This window comes from Piliocolobus tephrosceles, chromosome 10 (genome assembly GCF_002776525.5).
Source record: "Piliocolobus tephrosceles isolate RC106 chromosome 10, ASM277652v3, whole genome shotgun sequence".
NCBI lineage: Eukaryota > Metazoa > Chordata > Mammalia > Primates > Cercopithecidae > Piliocolobus > Piliocolobus tephrosceles.
In genome coordinates this window covers 91,874,799-91,880,798 of record NC_045443.1, presented here as the reverse complement: position 1 = coordinate 91,880,798, position 6,000 = coordinate 91,874,799, and the positions used below count along the sequence as shown (strand labels likewise).

The 6,000-nt window shown below is 39.6% G+C and overlaps 1 protein-coding gene across 14 annotated transcripts in view; it reads left to right on the top strand.

Annotated features, from left to right (window-relative positions):
• CEP83 (centrosomal protein 83) overlaps positions 1 to 6,000 on the top strand; it is a 196,575-nt gene that overhangs the window by 22,897 nt on the left and 167,678 nt on the right. For 10 of the 14 annotated variants that reach the window (XR_002734697.2, XM_023226730.2, XM_023226650.2 and 7 more), the window contains one exon: positions 1,618 to 1,670. The exons of 2 other annotated variants lie outside the window; for them this stretch is intronic. The gene's annotated coding sequence lies outside the window, so the exon portion shown is untranslated. Of the gene's footprint in view, positions 1 to 1,617; positions 1,671 to 2,908; positions 3,023 to 6,000 lie in introns of all 14 variants that reach the window. 2 more of the 14 variants (XM_023226305.1, XM_023226188.1) reach the window with 1 other exon arrangement.

The following is a 6,000-nucleotide window of genomic DNA, read 5'->3' as shown; positions in this document are numbered from 1 at the left end:
TTCTTTCTTTCTTTCTTTCTTTCTTTCTTTCTTTCTTTCTTTCTTTCTTTCTTTCTTTCTCTTTCTTTCTTTCTTTTTCTTTCTTTTTTCTTTCTTTCTTTTCTTTCTTTCTTTCTTTTTTTTTTCAGATGGAATCTCCCTGTTGCCCAGGCTAGAGCGCAGTGGCACGATCTTGGCTCACTGCAACCTCATTCTCCCAGGTTTAAGTGATTCTCCTGCCTCAGCCTCTTGAGTAACTGGGACTACAGGTTTGCACCACCATGCCCGGCTAATTTTTTGTATTTTTAGTGGAGATGAGATTTCACCGTGTTAGCTAGGATGGTCTTGATCTCCTGACCTCGTGGTCCACCTGCCTTGGCCTACTGAGGTGCTGGGCTTATAGGCTGAGCCACTGCACCCAGCTAAAATTATTTTTTCTTTGTCTTTGTCAGATTGGGTTAATTCGAGGGCCCTGTCTTTGAGCTCTAAAGTTCTTTCTTCTACTTGTTTAATTCTGTTGTTGGAACTTTCCAGTGTATTTTATGTTTCTCTAAGTGTGTATTTAATTTCCAGAAGTTGTGGTTGTCTTGTTTTTATGATGCATATTTCTCTGGAGACTTTTTCATCCATATCCTGTTTTTTATTTATTTTTTTTATTTGTTCAAGTTGGTTTTCACTTTTCTCTGGTGCCCCCTTGAGAAGCTTAATAATCAACCTTCCGAATTCTTTATCTGGCAATTCAGAGATTTGTTCTTGGTTTGGATCCATTGCTGGAGAGCTAGTGTGATCTTTTTGTTGTCAAACTTTGTTTTGTCATATTACTAGAATTACTTTTCTAGTTCCTTTTCATTTGTGTGTTTCAGTGGAAAGATCTGGAACTGAAGGACTGCTGTTCACATTTTTTTTTTTTTTTTTTGTCCCACGAGGTGATTCCTTGATGTGGAGTCACCCCCTTCCCCTAGGGATGGGGCTTCCTAAGAGCCAGACTGAGGTGATTGTTATTACCGTTCTGGATCTGGCCACCCAGCAGGGTTACTGGGCTCCAGACTGATGCTAGCGAATGTCTGCAAGTTGTCTTGTGATACAGTCTGTCTCAGGTCTCCCAACTGTGGATACCAGCACCTGCTCCAGTGGAGGTGGCAGGGGAGTGAATGCTGGTTAGGCTAGCAGTTGAAGTTGTCATGTGGACAGACTCAGGACCTGTGAGTGTTGCAGGCAGTAGAATTAGCTGTTGTTTTCTCCTTTGGAACAGAGTTGTTCTGTTATGAGTTGCTGTAATGGCTTGAGTTGGTTGGCCTCCAGTCAGGAGGTGGCACTTTCAAGAGAGCAGCAGCTGCGGTAGTAGAAGGGGGTATAATCTTGCCCTACGTTGGCAGGGTAAATACTGAGGTTTCTCAGACGATGGACAGGCCCATAGAGCTCTGGAGAGTTCATGTCTTTTGTCTTCGGAGTTTTTTGGCTGTCTTGTAGAATTTGCATCAGTAAGCTGCTTTTTTCAAAGGGTCTATCTGTTTTTTGTGGACAGTCATGCAGAAGTATCATTAGAGGACAAATGGATATGCTCTAGCAGTAACAAACCGGGGGAAGCTTACTAAGTCCTGTTTGTTCAGATTCCTCTTTGTGTCTTCTTTCCTACAGGTATAGGGAGGACCCCTCTGGATTGAGGATCTTATGACCTACTTTAGAGGAAGGTGAGATAAACCTTCTTGCTTCTGCTTTTTTGCCAAGGTGCCGTATTTTGGGTAAATTCAAAATATGTCTTAAATCCCATCTTTGCGCTTCTGTTGTAGAAAGAACATGTGAGTAGAGAGGAATTTATAAGCGGAGAGAGGTTAGGACCTGGGGTGTAAATTTCAGTATTATTCAGATCAAGTAATAATGAAGCTTTGAGAGGTGCAGCTTGACTTTTCTTACGAGATGGGATAAGAGACCAGAGAATAAGGAAGAGTATTTAATAATTTCAGTTCAAGTGAAGGGACTAGTATAATGCTTTATACAGGTTGAGGATCCCTAATCCCACAATCCAGAATGCTGTAAAATCTGAAACTTTTTGAGCACCAACATGACACCATGTGGAAAATTTTAAACCTGACCTCATATGATGGGTTGCAGTCAAAATGCAGGTGCATAACATACAGTTTATTAAGCATCCAGTTTATTTTTCAAGGGAAAAATAAAATTACCTTAAGGCTATGTGTGTGTATAAAGTATATATGGAACATAAATGAATTTTATGTTTAGACTTGCATCTCATCCCCAAGATACTCATTATGTATATGCAAATATTCTAAAATCTGAAAAAATTCAAAATCTGAAATCCTTTTGGTCCCAAGCATTTTGCATAAGGGATATTCAACTTGTACTTGTATTTACAGTTTGTAAAGTGCTTTTGCCTACCTAATATTGTGACATTTTTAAGAGTTTGATTTCTCAACCTTAATTTTTCAAATATATTATTATACTTGTACAAATTATCTCATTACTATGGTTTCGAGCTTTCCTATTTTCTAAACCAGTTTTCTTGCGTCTCTGCTGTAAAAAATATTTTCTAAGATAATTTGTATAATTTGAAAAGTCTTACCACAAGGTGTCATTGTAATCTGTAAAAAGAATTTTCATGTAAACATTTGCAGTATCAGTTGTACAATTTTTACATTTTTTTGTGTTTAAACATTTTTTTGTTTCATCTGTTCCTTATTTTTTAGTTGTAACCTAATAGATTGTGTATCTCTTGTATTAAAGAAAAAAATAAAATAGCTCATGTTCTTGAGTTCTCATATTTTTTCCCAAACATACGCTTTCCACCCACCAATTCCTTTAGAGTGTGTTGCTATAGAGATGATTTGTTTGAGGGAAAGAATGAGGAGGAGTAGCAGCAGGTGGACATTTAAGGAACAAAATCCTCATTTTATGTTTTTGTTCCTGACAGAGCCAGCTTTAGAGTTTGCCCCTCTGCTTTTGAAATCCCTATGGAAGAAAGGTGGATATTCTGAGTGTTTTACAGTGATGGTGTTTGCAGTTTACTAAGATTGATTTGCCAAAGGTCAGTGTACAGGATTCCTCATTCTTATGTAGGATTAGTGCTTGAAGTAATTGTAATCTTTGAAACAATCTTTCTTCCATTTTAACTGGATTCCATTTTAGTGTTCTTTGCTTTCCTATCTTGGTTTCCTGATTGACCTTTTAACTAGTGACATTAAAATACTTTTTGCTGGAGGATGGGTATAGGTATCTAATTATTATTATTATATTATTATTATTATTATTATTTTTTGAGATGGAGTCTCGCTCTGTAGCCCAGGCTGGAGTGCAGTGGCTGGATCTCAGCTCACTGCAAGCTCTGCCTCCCGGATTTACGCCATTCTCCTGCCTCAGCCGCCCGAGTAGCTGGGACTACAGGCGCCCGCCACCTCGCCCGGCTAGTTTTTTGTATTTTTAGTAGAGACGGGGTTTCACCGTGTTAGCCAGGATGGTCTCATCTCCTGACCTCGTGATCCGCCCATCTCGGCCTCCCAAAGTGCTGGGATTACAGGCTTGAGCCACCGCGCCCGGCCTAGGTATCTAATTATTAACTCCTGCTCTTGCTGCCCCCAAGTTAATTTTTCCCCCTTCCCTCCCCTCCCCTCCCCTCTCCTCTCCTCTCTCCTCTCTTCCCCTTTCGTTTCCTTTCCTTTGGGACAGGGTCTCACCGTGTCACCCAGGCTGGAGTGCAGTGGTGCGATCTCGGCTCACTGCAGCCTCAACCCTCCTGGGCTCAAGCGATCCTCCCACCTCAGCCTCCTGAGTAGCTGGGACCATAGGCGCATGCTACCTTACCTGGCTGATTTTAGTATTTTTCATAGAGACAGGCTTTCACCATGTTGCCTAAGCTGTTCTTGAACTCCTGAGCTCAAGCCATCTGCCTGCCTTGACCTCCTAAAGTGCTAGGATTATGTGTGAGCCACTGTGCCTGGCTTCAAATTAATTTTCAAGATTATTGACTACTTGCTGCTACTGTCTTAGTTATAGGCCCTCATTATTGCTTTCCTGGACCTTTGATCTCCTTTTTCTCTTTCTTCTATTGCTCCTCCTCAAATCTGTCCTCCACAAATAAACCACTTATTTTTCTGAAATGTAAATGTGAGTCTACCCTATAATGTCTTCTATCCATCTAAGTTTAAAGTCTTTCATTGGTTCTCCAAGACCATGGGATAAACTCCAGTCTTCTGCATGTGGCCTTCAAGGCCCTACCTTACCTCCCCAGGGTGTTCTCTCCCCTGCCCTCCACGCCTAATGTTCTTCTCCTTAATCTCCAAGACTTTGCACTTGATGTTTCTTCCTTGCATCGTTTTCTTAATTTTAGCTGTTTCTTTGTGAAGTTTCCCCTGGCAACTTCACTAGTAGAACTAGGGTTCTCTCCCTTGTCCATTCATACTACTGGTAAATATGTTATAATATTTTTAGAATTTTTTGGAAGTTCCTCTTTTTTTAAACTGGCACATTATTTGCATATTTATGAGGTACATGTGTATTTGTTACATGCATAGAATGTGTAATGATGAAGTCAGGGTACTTGGGGTATTCATCACCTTGAGTGTTTACCATTTCTATATGTTGGGAATATTTCAAGTCCTCTCTTGTAGCTACTTTGAAATATATATGATTCAAATTAATTATTATTAACTGTATTCTGCTGTGCAACATTAGAACTTGTATTGTCTGTCTAACTGGATATCTGTATTCATTAACCAAACTTCCTTTATCCCACCTTCCCCCACACACATACTTCCTGGCCTTTGATATCATTTTATTCTCTACCTCCATGAGATCAACTTTTTTTTAAGCTCCCACATGAGTTAAAACATGTGGTATTTGTCTTTTTGTGCCTGGCTTATTTCACTTGTAATGACCTCCAGCTTTATCCATATTGCTACAAATGACATGATTTCATTCTTTCTCATAGCTGAGTAGTATTTCACCATATATATATATACCACATTTAAAAAAATCAGTTCAGGCCAGGTGCGGTGGCTCATGCCTATAATCCCAACACTTTGGGAGGCCAAGGTGGGCGGATCACGAGGCCAGGACATTGAGATTGTCCTGGCTAACACGGCGAAACCTTGTCTTTACTAAAAATACAAAAAGAAAAAAATTAGCCCAGCATCGTGGCGGGTGCCTGTAGTCCCAGCTGCTTGGGAGGCTGAGGCAAGAGAATGGTGTGAATTTGGGAGCCAGAGCTTGCAGTGAACCGAGATCGCGCCACTGCACTCCAGCACTCCAGCCTGGGTGACAGAGTGAGACTCCATATCAAAAAAAAAAAAAAAAAAAAAAAATTCAATTCATCTGTTAATGTACACTTAAGTTGATTCTGTATCTTTGCTATTGTGAATAGTGCTGCAATAACCACCTGAGTCTATCTCTTTGACATGCTGATATCTTTTCCTTTGAATAAATACCCCATTGTGGGATTACTAGATGGTATGCTAGTTCTATTTTTAGTTTTTTGAGAAATCTTCATGCTGTTTTTCATAGTAGCTGTACTAATTTACATTCCTACCAGCAGCGTATAAGTGTTCCCTTTTTCTCCACAACCTTGCCAGCATCTGTTGTTATTACTTTTTTTATAGTAGCCATTCTAATTGGGATAAGATGATATGTTACTGTGGTTTTGATTTGCATTTCCCTGGTAATTAGTGATGTTGAGCATTTTTTTGTGTACCCATTGGTCGTTTGTATGTCTTCTTTTGAGAAATGTTTATTTGTGGCCTTTGCCCACTTTTTAATGAGACTTTTTTGTTTTTGTTTTTTTTCTGTTAAGTTTTGACTTCCTTGTGTATTCTAGGTATTAGTCCCTTGTCAGATGAATGGTTTGCAAATATTTTCTCCCATTCAATGGGTTTTTTTCTTCACTCTGTTGGTTGTTTCCTTTGCTGTGTTGAAGCTTTTTAGTTTAATATAGGCCCACTTGTTTATTTTTGTTCTTGTTTTCTGTGCTTTTGAAGTGTTAGCCGTAATATCTTTGCTGAGACCAATGTCCTG